This window comes from Salvia miltiorrhiza, chromosome 1 (assembly GCF_028751815.1).
Source record: "Salvia miltiorrhiza cultivar Shanhuang (shh) chromosome 1, IMPLAD_Smil_shh, whole genome shotgun sequence".
NCBI classification, from domain to species: domain Eukaryota; kingdom Viridiplantae; phylum Streptophyta; class Magnoliopsida; order Lamiales; family Lamiaceae; genus Salvia; species Salvia miltiorrhiza.
Genome location: NC_080387.1, coordinates 68,257,532 through 68,272,362, shown reverse-complemented (window position 1 = coordinate 68,272,362; position 14,831 = coordinate 68,257,532).

The following is a 14,831-nucleotide window of genomic DNA, read 5'->3' as shown; positions in this document are numbered from 1 at the left end:
TTGAGTCAAGAATAATTTTTTCAATTTATTTATATTGCCCTTTTCAATTAGATGAAAGTGTTTTTGCATGAAAATTGAGAAACAACGCATTTATAGGGAAGGCAATAAGGCTGATAAAAATAATGGATATTTTTGTGATAATTCGAATAAGAGAGAATTTTATAATAGGAGTAGTGTTAACAATAAATGAGTAAACATTTGATAAAAGTACATTTTTATTTTAGGCAAATGCTTATGGTTTGGATGCATAAGAAATCAAAGAATTTGCAGAGTGGATACTTAAAATAGGTGACGGTACAGCCGGACATAGTCTTGGTGATGGAGAATCTGTTGTGGCATTATCAGAAGATATCCTTATACGCGACGCAACAAATCCTATTGCAGCTATAGTGGAAAACACATACAATGACGTCATGAATAATGCATTTGATCCAGAAATGTTAAAGAATAGAGTTATCTTGGCCCCCACCAATGAGATGGTTGATACGATCAATGATTACGTCATGTCTCTAATGTCTACCAAGGAAAGGGTTTACCTAAGTTCAAACAGTATTTGCAAAGAAGATGGACAAGTGGACCTCGATGAACAGGTATTCTCGGTTGAATATCTCAACACAATCAAGTGTTCAGGATTGTCGAGTCATGAAATTAAATTGAATGAAGGATGCATAATAATAATGCTTCTCAGAAATATTGATCATTCTAATGAGCTTTGCAATGACACTAGGCTTATAGTAACTCAACTTGGGGAACGCGTAATTGAAGGCAAACTCATTTAAGGAAAAAATGCGGGCAAGAAGTTTCCCATAGCTAGAATGATTATGAGTCCATCAGATTTCGCTAAATTTCCAATCCGGTTTCAGATAAGACAATTCCTTGTGAGTGTTTGTTTTGCTATGATAATAAATAAAAGTCAGGGACAATCTCTTTTAAATGTAGGATTATACCTAACGAAATCAGTTTTTAGTCATGGACAACTCTACGTGGCAATATCAAGAGTCACTAGAAAAAGAGATCTAAAGATTTTAGTATGTGATGAGAGTAGTCATACGCATGACACAACAACTAACGTTGTGTATGATGAAATTTTCGATAGATTATGAGGTAATTGCAAATTTAATATTTTATTCAATCTTTAAAAATTTAAGTCATTAACGATATTAATTTTCTTATATTTTGCTAGGCTGATTTGATATGTGTGTGCGGCTTCTGCTTGGAGGGAAGAAAGATGCAATAAATCCCATCATATATGTTCATACCGCATTTATATTTGCTCTGTGGTTCTTTTAATTTTTTTTATTGTTTATAGGTAAAATATGTTATATGAGGATTGATATATTTCATCTTTTACTTTATCATGTTGTATTAGTTAATTTGTTTTGGCTAGGGACTTGGGAGTTTTCTTTCTTCTCTTTTTTTGGTGGGGGGAGGGGGATAGAAGTTGACTTTTAGGAATCAAAAAATTCTAAAATCATCATAATCGGATTGGATTGGTGGAAGTGTCTAAGAAATAGTTTCTTACACTTAGCTTTACAATTTGCTTCTAAGTTGAGAGGATTTTGTTTGACTAAATAAATATTAGTAAAAATGTATTTAGATAATATCTTTTACTTTAAAACAAATTTATTTAATGCTATATTTTAGTGAAAAAAATTCATCAAATAGAAAATGTATTGACTAATTACAAATATTTATATGTTTTAATATATTTCCGTCGATTTTTGACGGGTTACCTACTAGTTAACGAAAAAATAATTTTATAAAGTGGAACATGCTAGCAGCCGGTTTCAAACTTCCAAACATTCGCTCATTCTTGAACTAATTAAATATCTCTATCAAATGGTGGCAACATTACTATAAATATAATACTATAGATTTTGTCAATAGTCAAACGTCGGGTAATCAAAGGTTTCGATCACTTTTGAGTTAGGGGGTGTTCTTGGTGGATAAGCCTTGACTGATAAAAATAGTAAGACTAATCTCTTGTTTACTTTGATGAATTGCAATTTTAGAATATCACAAGACCCTTGATTATTTTTATCCTCCAAGCTAGTTTTACTCAATTTCTATCCATGAAAAGGATGGGATTGAAGTAATCCTATTTTTGAGGATAAAAATACTCAATCATCCATTTTATCAATTATGCAAATTAAATATTCTTTAGTGGATGTATGAAACATGCTAGTACAATTTTTAGATAAATCTAGTCCAAGGTATATAAATCCTCCTAATCCGCTGAGTGTTGCCGTCAACGCCCACTCGATAATTACATATTTGGCCAATTGGCCTAACTCATGAGCGCTCCAATCGCGAAAATGGCTTTTCATTACTCTTAGGGGTGTAAGTGAGTCGAGCTAGCTCGCGAGCTACTCGGGATCGACTCAAAAATTACTCGAAATCGACTCGGTATAAGTCGAGTCGAGCTCGAGCTCGAGCTACTCGACTAGGTATCGAGCCCGAGTTCGAGTTTCACCATACTCGACTCGTTAGGCTCGCGAGCCTAATCGAGCTTTCAAACAAATTACGATTTTATCCCTATATTATAGCTTAATTACTAATATAGCTCATAATATATACATTTGTTGAAGCATGTATGAGACGAGCTTAAACGAGCTCGGGCTCACCGAGCGTAAACGAGCTCGAGTTCGATTAAGATTCAATAATCGAGTCGAACCGAGTCGAGCTCGAGCTCATCGAATATGCAATCGAGTCGAGCTCGAGCTCAAAAATCTCAAACTCGAGCGAGTCGATCTCAAGCTCGAGCTTGATACATATAGACCGAGCTCGAGCTCGAGTATGTCAATACTCGACTCGACTCGGCTCATTTACACCCCTAATTGCTCTAGGAAAGGGCAAAACCAAAAGTGCTGAAATTCGATTCGGACGAAGAAGATCCTTAATTTTTTTATTTTTGTTTCAATAGATGATTGATCTTATATGGAAATTTAGTTCCGTGATATATTTGAAAATATTTTAAAAAATCATGTATAAAATTGATATGTTGTAAAAGTTGGTACAAATTAATTTGAAAAAACAGTACAAGTTCGGGTAGAGATTATAATTTTTTTTTTGACTCGGGGGAGTTGGGGAGGGGGAACAGTGGAATTTGAACTCGGAACCTCACTGTTCACACACAGGAGGTCGCAATGCTTGGTGTGTCCAATTGGGGACAGAAATTATAACTAATCTTAAAAAGTGATGAGTGTCAAAGATTTAACAAGATAAGAAGAAAAAAAAAATGAAAATTTTGCGTAAATAGGATTATTGTTGCAGTGCAGTTATTGCTAATTTTATATGAAAATGATTAGTATGTGAAATTGTATTGTATCTCTCTCTAGATACATAAAATTTCACAATAAATAATATTAGTATACACGATGATACTGGTCTCACAATAAGTACTAAAGCAAGAAAGAATAATAAACACAACATGATAACTTAATTTAATGATAAAACACTTATGTCTAGGGGATCTCGTCCAAAACAAATGATTCACTAACTGAAATTAAGATATAGACAAACTTACACAGTACAACTTATTTTTACTATGCCCCTATATCTTCTCAAAATTTCACACGTGGTGGATAATTGGAAGCAAGACTACTACTCACTTCCTAGGCATGCATGAACTCATCACATTCACCACCTAATCTTCACAATAACTTCATCAATCCCTTAGTGAAGCAATAGAACAAAATGAAAGTTATCTCACACAACGTAAAACTTTGAAACACAATCACACTTATAAGAAGCATGTGATCTTACAAAACAACTCTAAATACTCTAAATAAAATTATGTAAAAGCGGCGGGCGTCTCACGTTCTTCACGTTGACTTATTGTGGAATGTTGGCCCAATGCTCTTTATCCCTCATCTGGCCCAACTTTTGGGCCCAGACACCTTTAGCCCGTTAACTCAAAAATACCCTAGCCCATTACCCACTGAATTACTCCATCTCTCACTCGGCCTTTCCCTCATTTCAACCTCTGCCGCCCCACCTCAAATCCCCTCCCAAACCCTAAGTCTTCACGACTGCTGATCTTCCTTTCCCTCGAACTCCACCACCATTAATGGCTTCCTCCTCCTTCCCAAAGCCTGTTGCATCTTCCCGACCGATCCTTGTCTTGGTTATAAAGCAATCGATTGGGGAAAGTTCTAGGAGAATGTTCACAACCTTGAAGGCTCTGCTATTCCTTCTGTTCTCCGATTTTCGTTCTGATCTCCGGTGTTGTGGCCGTAAAGTGAGAGCTTCCTCTAGTTGATTGCTTTGTCGCCGGATTCCTGACCTTAGGTTTCCTGATTGGTGATAACGCTGAGGTTTTCTGAGTCACCGAAATCCTGTCCACCGGATTCCTGATTATTGGTGGCTGTGCTCGACGGTTTTGAGCTCCGATCTGCTTTCCCTTCCACCTTTGTGCCGTGGTCTTTGAACTGTCGGAGTGTGTTGCCACCGTGGGAAAAATCTGAGCCACCTGTGTCCCAATGACACTTTTTTCCCTCCGCTGATCTCTTTTCTTTTTCTCTATTTCCTTTTCTCTTTCTCTTTTACTTGCTTCTTACTTGGTTTTGCAGGCACATGTTGAAGGAAGAAGAAAGAAGAAGAAGGATCAAGTTTGTGGATCTAAAGTGCTTGAGCGCTTGTGGAGGCGGCAGGATGGTTCGGGAACCAAGCGGTGAACCCCCCGGCTAGGCGAAGATACCCAACACTTATATTGAGGGTTGTCTTGCAAAACTCTAACCAAGTACTCCTTATAGAAATCGGTAACATCTCTCTATGAATATAACTATGAGCGAATCAGTAATAGGGCTGGGATCGGGTACCCTACCCGAAAAAATCGGGTACCCGAACCCGAAAATACCCTAAACCCACTACCCGACCCCGACCCCGAAATTGAAATCGGGTACCCTAATACCCGACTCGGGTACCCGAGTCGGGTATTCGGGTACCCGAAATTACCCGGTCAAAATGAGCTCTTCCAAGTCAACTGTGTAAATCGGGTATTTCGGGTAATAGGGTACCCGAATTACCCGATTTTGATATTAGGGTACCCTAATACCCGAAAATACCCTATTTTTTTTTAAAAAAATGAAAATGTAACCCCTATTTTTCAGCCTTTGCCCTATACAATTTCTTACGTTTTTAATTCCCTGTAGTAACAAATAATATATAACAACAAATAAAAAATCAACAAGCACAAATCTCAGCTCCCAAGTCTAAAATTTAAAATTAAACGAACTTCTAAAGTACCCAAGTACGTTGTTAAATGTTAACATAAACAAATGTCAAGTCAAATACTCAAATACATCACAATCACAAAATGATGTTCATGGGCCATAACTACTAATCCGTCTCCGTTGCACGACTTCCACTTTGATCCGTCTGACTCTGTGCCGTCCTCGGATCACCATGAGTATAGCTATGGAGCACTGTAAGAAATTGAAATTAAGATAAACAAAATCAAACAATGTAACGTAATAATATGTTAATGTCAAATAGACTTGAATAAAATATAATTACCCATTTCAAACTCCTTCTGTTGCTCTTCTTCTGGAACGCCTTCTTCATCTTTTTTATCAATATTGGTAGATCTTAACCAATCCTCAGCACAAATCAAGGCCTCAACCATTTCCGGCGCCAAAGAGCTTCTATACGGTGATAGAACACGTCCTCCCATACTAAATGCACACTCCGAAGCAACACTAGATATGGGGACGGCTAAGATATCTCTGGCCATCTCAGCAAGTACAGGATAACGTGCAGTATTGCTCGACCACCACATCAAAATATCAAACTGGTCGACATCATTCTTACCCACTTTGTATTGCTTCTCAGTGAGGTAGATAGTGAGCTCGTTTGTATCAAGATCATCACAATCTTGATCACTCTCTTGCAAAGCCTCAAGGCTCATTGCACTACGACGCTCTGATCTCCTTTCTCTGATTAATGTCGATGTAGAAGCACTAAGTCGTGGTCGAGATGTGGGCGCCACATGATGAGATACCTTATAAAACTCAAATAACTCCTTCAATGCGCTCGTCACCTCACTCACCAAAACAACTGCACGTTCCAAACCATACACTGATTTGAAGCATTTCTCCACAAGCTTCAACTTTTGCCTAGGGTCTAACACAGCAGCAATATAAAGAAGCCGATTCATGTTTGGATTTGATTCAACTCCTTCCAACCAATATTTTCCAATCTTCTTCCTCATGTTTGTAGCCATCAAAGACACCTCCGCATCCTCATTCAGCTCCAACTCAGCAATAAGATCAAATATATCACACATCTCAACAAAGAAGAGGTGTGAAGTGGCATATGCAGTCCCAGATGTAAGAAGAGTGAGGTCATAGAATTTCTTGAGGTATTCTATGATCTTCCTGATGTTCACCCAATCCACCGCTTCAGGTGCTCCAATATGCTGCCCATTATCATATTTCTTGTTCCTCAAGTCATCTGTATATGATGAAAACATACTCCCACACACCTCGAATACCTGCTCATATAAATGATTAGTCACTAACACCTTCTGTACGTAATTAGGGACATGACACATGAGCAAGAAAACAGTTTGAAAAAGCTACACTAATAATAATAATAATAATAATAATAATAATAATAATAATAATAATAATAATAATAATAATAATAATAATAATAATAATAATAATAATAATAATAATAATACAAATCACAAGTAGAAGCAGTTATATTATGGAATAACTTCAAATATCATGATAGAGGAAACTAGAAACTTGCACTAATTACTTGCAAATCAAACTCAAAAAGGGACTTAATTACATTAGCACATAGCTAGATGCATTTGATATTTAGAGAACAAAACACCTGCACAGATTCTAGAGAACAAAACACCTGCACATATTTAGGTCCAAGTCAATATAAACTAAATGTCATTGATGCACCAACAGAATACTAAACTAAATTCCCAGCTACTAAACTAGTAAATACAATAAAACACCAAAACTCAACAATTCCAGCAATAATGCGATATGATCAGATGAATCAACTCCAGCAATTCCAACAATTCCAGCAATAATGCCATAAAATAAAATCTGATATGATCAGATGAATCAACTCCAAATAATATTTTAATGAATCAAATCCAAATAATATTAATGACATTATCAATTTATCATACTAGTAATCAAATTATGGAAAAATAAAGGACAAATATCACTTTAAGTCTTTAAACCCCAAACACCTCGAATACCTGCTCATACGGCTCAGCTGACTCCAACATAAGATATGTTGAGTTCCACCGTGTAGGGACATCCAAACATAATTGCTTCTTTGACTCAATCTTGACTAGCTTTGCATAGTCATAAAACTTTGAAGCTCTTGCTGGGGAGGCCTTGATCCACTTCACTGCTTCTCTAACTCTGTGAACCGAGATACCAATCTCAAGTAAACCATCCTTCACCACCAAATTGAGGATGTGGGCTGCACAACGCATATGGAGGTAACCTCCATCGAGAACTGTAGACCGTATCCCATCGAGATAATGCTTCACATGTTTCACTGCCCCATCGTTTGCTGTTGCATTGTCTAACGTGCAACAAAGCAATCTCTGCAACCCCCAATCCTTCATTGCCGTCACAATAGCTTCACCAATATCAACTCCCTTGTGACTAACAATCTTGACAAAGGTAATGATCCTCTTATGTAAGATCCAATCCTTGTTGATGAAGTGGGCAGTAGCACACATAAAATTTGTGTTGTTTACTGAAGTCCAGCTATCTGTGGTCAATGAGACCCTACCCATGCCTTTTTTGATGAAGAAAGTCTTCAATCGATCTTTCCGCTCCAAGAAGAGCTTCACACAATCAGCTCTAATCGTCTGCCTTGATGGAATATGGAACATTGGGCAAGCAGCAACAACGAATTTTTTGAAGCCCTCTTTTTCCACATGTATGAATGGGAGCTCATCAAGGATAATCATCTCAACCAGAACGAACAAACTTTTGGTCGAATTTCCAAGCTGACAACGCGCTGGTCCCATCCGTGCCGGCAGGTGTGAAATGCAAGACAGATTGACCACCTGTTGCATTTTTATGCTTTCTAGAGCATGAGATAGTGTGATTTTTTAGGCCATTCGTCCCATTACGGTATGAATCGGCGCTAATTATAGCTCCACATGTCTTGCACTTCCCCTTTCGCGTCTTCTCCGGAGGATCACCTTCTTCAACCCATAAAAGTGTGAATGCTTTCCAATGATCTGAACGTGCACTTCCTCCTTTCCTTTTCTTTGATGCTCCACCTTGAGCTCCAGTTTGTATTGTCTCTTCCCCGTCTTCGCCAATAGGAATATCCTCTAAGCCATCATCATCCATATCATCATTCATATCAATATCATCTTCCTCAACTCTATTACTATTGCGAGAAGATTCCATGACAATGTAGCAAACTACAAAACAAAACAACAAGAAAGAATTTATAAACTGAAAATCACCAATATATGCATAATATAAACTGCCATATATGCATAATGCACATCCAAAGTATCAATCTGCAATCTGCCAAAGCCAAACGGCCCAAACCAAACAAATATGAAATATCAAACAACTTCATGTCTCCATCATAGATTCATGACTAACAATCAAAATAAACTGCCAATCAAAATAAACTGCCAAAATCAGTTTCCTAAGTACTAAATTTATGAAGTATACACTGCCAATACCAAAATAAACTGCCATATGATATAAACTACATTCACATATGCACTGCCATATATGATAAAGAAATGACAATGACAATTCTAACAACTACATTCTCTGAAAATGACAATGAATTCTAACAACTAACAAGTCTCTCTAACCACATTGACATCAATGACAAAGAAATCTGGAAATAAATTCGAAATATGCATTAAAAAAACAAAAAAGAAGAAGAAGAAGAAGCTCACATGTCAACGCTGTCGTCGGAGCTCGGAGGCTGCACCTGCGGCGGCGAGCGGCTGCTGCACGGGCGAGGGTCGCAGACTGGGGAGGCTGGGATGACTGCTGCACGGGCGAGGGTCGCGGACTGGGGAGGCGGAACGGCTGCTGGCTGCTGCAGGGGCGAGGGGCTGGGATGGCGCCGACGCCGGGCTGGCGAGGGGCGAGGGGCGACGGCGAGTGGGGCGGCTGAGAGGTTAGGGCCGGCGGGCTGGGAGTTCAGTTTGGGAATTGGGACATGGATGAATCATGAATTGATTTGGGAACAGGGGGCGGGAGGGAGGATCCGATGGACTAGGGCTGGGAGTTTTTAGTTTTAGAATTCATATTTAATTTAATTAAATATTTAAAATTTATTAATTAAAAATATCGGGTAATTCGGGTATACCCGATACCCGATCGGGTATACCCGATACCCGAATATTTAGACCCCTAAATACCCGATCCCGAAAAAATCGGGTATCGGGTACCCTATACCCGATTTTTTCGGGTCGGATATCGGGTACCCGATTACCCGATCCCGAAATTCCCAGCCCTAATCAGTAACATCTCTCCCTGGGATCATATAGATAATGTTGATGTATATCTCCTAAAACTTTACTTAATTATAGATTATAAGGAATCTGTCGTCTTTCGTCAATCAGTACATCTGCTAATATTATTAATTAGTATCTGAAAGAGTATCAAGATCTACATATATTGCTGTCTACATACAATCTTCTCTCTCGCCAAGCCTATCCCAAATCTAGTTTCTAGACATCCAACTCCTAAAATCATTTCAAATGAAAGTGCTCCCAAATGAGCTCTAAGGGGGTGGTCCCCATCTTAGAGTTTTCACTCTGAAAGAATGACTAATCTATAGAACATGTGATGAAATGTGTTGTAACAGCCAATGTCTTGCCTTCCTTATTTGATAGCTTCCCTTCATCAAATTCTTTGCCCTTGTTCATATCTTTTATTCATTAAGAAATGTGCATAATATCATCCTCATAAAAAATTACCCAAGACCTAAGGTCATTGGGTTCGAGTCCTATGTTGTGCGGCTTTTAAAATTTCCTTATTTACTTACGTAATTTATATAAAAAAATGCTACGCATGTGGTCGAATACTATTCCCATAATTAAAATCAGAAATAATTAAAAGTTCAAATATTTATATGCAAAATCTTTTAATTTATTAGAGATAAAAACCAGAATATGCCCAAAGTTAGTTTTATAAGTAGAATTTTTTGTTAGATGTTAAAATCAGAATATGTCCAAATTCATGATTTTACAAGAATTGTTTTTTGTTAGATGTTAAAACCATAATATACCTAAAATTCGTGATTTTATATAGGGTTGACAATTTTTGACACGACACGAAAGCACGATACGAAATCACACGAAATTAATGGGTTAGTGTCAAGTCTCATCAGGTTCGTGTCCTTGTCATGTCGACTTGATAATTTCGTGTCAGGTTCGTATAACCCGATAGAGTTAATATTATTTTTTTCATTAAATACTTATTGTAAAATTTTAATTATTTCTACACTTTAGCATTTAGGATTTCGTGTTTAATCAGGTTTTAATCAGATCGTGTCAACATGATTCAAATCGTGTTGTTATCGTATTCGTGTCGGGTTCGAGTTTGAGTAAATTGTGTCGGGTTCGTGTTCGTATCGAGCACTTCTTTAACAGATCGTGTTCATGTTTAACCTTATCAAGTCGTGTTGATATCAGGTCGACCCGATAACGATCTGACGCGCATGATTTGTCAGCCCTAATTTTATGCCATTAATTCTTATTTCTATCACTAATTATTTTAGCAATCATGATTCTAAACTCAAAAACTTTCTATTGTTATTTCATTACTAGTAAAATTTAACTACGAGATTCGCGGGTTTAGCGTAGAAATAAGTTTTTTTGTTTTGTGTATATTGTATGCGTATACACGTGGGTTGATTATACTTAGAGGTGTAAATTTGGGTAGAGAGTATCGGGTATACCCTCACCCTGACCCGATATTCGTGCGAATATTGGGTGCTCGATTCCTTCATAATTTTCAAAGAGGGTCGGGAGCAGGTATATATGGAGTTTCAGAAAATAGCGGGTATCGGGTGCCTGCGTCGGGTAATGCGGGCACTCACATACCTGAATTTAGTTTCAATTAATTAATTAATTTTTATAATTATTCTTTTCATTTTATGATTAATTTCATTTCAATTTTGAATTTCTAATTCATTGGACAAATTGGGGTCAGTAGCTATTATACGAGAACAGGAGTTATTATTCTCTTCGTCACAGGTTTTATAGATAATCGATTAAATATAAAGGATATTTTTAATTTTTTTAATAGAAAGACAAAATATCCGCAGATAATGTGGGTACCCGCAAATTGCGGGATAAAATATCCTCTGGCAAGACAATATACCCATAAAATTACAATCCTTTAAAAAATTACGAAAAATGCAGGTACCCGCATATGATACGCGGGACATGTGAAAGTATGCTTTTTGATTGATTTTGTGGGTTGGGTACCCACAATTTACAGGTAGGGCACCCGACCCGACCCAACCCAACCCAACCCTAACACCCCCTACTTATGCTTTAGGATAAATATAGAGGATGTATTATTTTTCCACATTTAATTAATAGTAATTTGGCACGACACCATTAATCTCAAAAGTCAGAACTACAAGTTAATTTTTAATTGTTTCAAAAACTTCTTACACAATTTTTTCCCCTCTTGAAATGTCTAGAAAATTGACTCTCAGAAAGTTCGTTATTTGAATCATCTATATTGAAACAAAAACCAAAAGTTCAAGCTATCAAAACAAAATTAATTTGGGGGTTCATTTAACAACGTATTATCATTTCATTATTCATTTTATTTTTCAATAACAAAAGTTTGTTTTTCCTGATTATTCAATTTTATAAAGATATTAAATATTTTGTCATTACTCATTTTTTCCTTGAAGGCTTGAAATTTCTGCTGAGTCCTGAAATTGAAAATTGAGTTTATATTTTTTTTGCCTAGTCATCAAATTTTAAAAATGCCACATATAAGAAGGAGTATTTTTATATTAAGGTTTACTATTGTTTCAGTTACGCTGTTTCGACGAAGAGCACGTTGGACATCTACGTGTAAGGAAGGAGAAAAATAATAAAAAATGACGTGTGCGCGAAAGACATTGCGTGTTGTCACAGGAGTCACAGGTCGGCTGATGACGCATGGAACTTTTGTATTAGTTTAGTATAATTGGACTCGGATTTATTGCATGGCAGAAAAGAGAATTCAATATATATAGTCTAGCGGTAAGGGGTTAATATCTAACCCCCTTACATATTCAGGAAATAATAAAAATATTAAATATTAAAAAAATTATATTAAATAATGTATGTGTGTTGGTCGAGCGGTAAGGCCTTAATATCTAAGGCCAAAGGTCTTGTGTTCGAGTCCACGGTCTTTAAATTTTTTTATTTAATACTGTTAATTTATAAAAAAAAAATTAATAATAAAATAAAAATATTAAATAGATATATAAACTATCGTTAACCCTCAAATATATAAAACATATATATATATATATAATTATTTTTATAATTAAAATAAGTAAGGATAATAATCAAAATTCGTATATGAATACGCACTTTTATAATAGTAATATATAAATAGATAAAAATATAGTTGTATATCAATTACACTATTGATTTCACTTAAACTATATATATAATAGAAATACAATAGACAAATTGAATGTTGTAAAATATGACTCCTTTACAATAGGTTATCAAAAAAAAAAAAAAAAAAACTTTTTTATGATAATTACTAATTTTATTATAAAAAGCCACGTTCGTTTTCACTTTCATTAACCGGCTGATATTGACTATTGACTTATTATTATGATGCACCACTGAACACAGAACACCACCCACCGCCTTGGCGCTTGGTCCGTCAATATCCTTCTCATTTGCCCCCTCAGTGTTTGGAGAAGTCAGAACTCATATAATTAAATACTCCTCCTTTTCCGCCAAAGTTATAGTAAAATTTTCGCATGTTCAATTTCACGCACAAAATCTCCTCAGTCAAAGTTATTATAATTTTAATGGCAATGAGCATGAGCGCTGATAAAACTATCGCTGCCTACGCCATTGACGTGAACTCGTATGAGCAAGCCCAATCAACAATTTTCTATGGCGTTTCTTGATCTGCAAAAAAACCTTACCAATAATGAAAAATTATTGAAGTTTGTGGACAACTACTACGCTGACACGCTCAAAACGCTCGAGTTGTGCGCAACGTCTCAACCCTACAAATAACTCTCCATCTGTAACTCATCACGATCATCTACCGTGGCTTTATAAGCAGCAGGTGATGATGCGGGTGACGCTGCGATCCTTCCACACCTGCTCCGACCAGAAGCTCCATTGCATCGATACCTGGAAGAAGGTATCCGCCGCAGCTGCCATCGCTGCTACAGTGGCTGCCGCCAATGCCAATACCAAAAAGCCGGCGGCTGCAGCCTCCATCTTGCTAGTTGCGCTAGGGAAATGGATCGGTTCACTTCTGAGGAAGCGTGAGAGAGCCGTGAAGAAGCACAAGGAGATCATCCGCGTTATGAATATTGGTGCCAAAATCAGCATGAAAGATCTGACCAAAATTCATGCACTAGCTCACAGTTTGCAGTTGGAGACAATCTTTGTTGGGAACAGTTGGGGATAGGAACAAAGTGGCGGCGGTGATATGAAGTGGGCTACACATGCAAGGTGTGCTACAGAGTATTAACGCACCTAATTATGGTAATTAACTAGTACTTTTATTCCCTCAAAAAAGAAGAAGAAAACTGTTAGCTAGTATTTTTATTATCACACAAAGGAGTGAGATCTGTCTTAAGGCGTCAAAATTGAAGCTGTTTTCCGAGTCTCCGACAATGTTCTGCACAGTGGTAAAATTTGATTGAAATTACTGCATTTTAATTGCTTTGTGTTTGAAATATACAACTTGTACTGATCTTTTTTTCTACTTTTCTTTTTTCTTTTAGTATGGTCGAATTTGTAATTTGCTTTATTCAATCTTGAATGGCATGTATGTGTGCGAATTGAGATGTACTCAAATTATGAAATATATAGGTAATGATTTCAAATGAGGCCTAATATATGATGAGATTTTAGATTGATTTGTAGGTGTTGATTTAATGTATCCTATGATTGATATTTATCTGAAGGGCAAAATTTTTGACCTGGAGGGAACAAAAAATTTATTAATTTTTTTAATATCGTATTCAACGTTATATACTGTTTTATTTATCATTAATTATATACTAACTTATTATGTCTCACATCTAACGAAAAATGGTAATCTCATTAAAACCTAACTCATATATTGGTGATAGATTACTTTGTTGTTCTTTAAAAAATTAAATATGTTTAACTATTGGTGGCAGTGCCAACATTCCCAATAAATATAACACAAAATCTCATGTACATCCGGGTGTACGGTACACTCGGGTCGTACTCGATCCAGATCCTGATTCGGATATAATTCAACTGGACTATATATCCTACCTAAATGTTAAGTGTTAGTGTCATTTCGATGTAGTGTTAATGCCATTTACATGTAGTGTTAGTGTCATTTCAATATAGTGTTAGTGCAATTTATGTAGTTTTAGTGTCATTTCAATATAATGTTAGAGTCATTTTCGAAATAATGTCATTTGTAAAACAAAATAGTGTTAATGTTATTTAATTTTGAAATAGTGTCATTTGTAAAACAAAATAGTTTTAGTGTCATTCTAAGATTGTGTTAGTGTTAGTGTCATTTCGTGTTAGTGTTAGTGTCATTTCAGGAAAAATGAGTTAGGATAGTTCAACTGGGTCAGGATCTGAATCGTGTACAACCCGG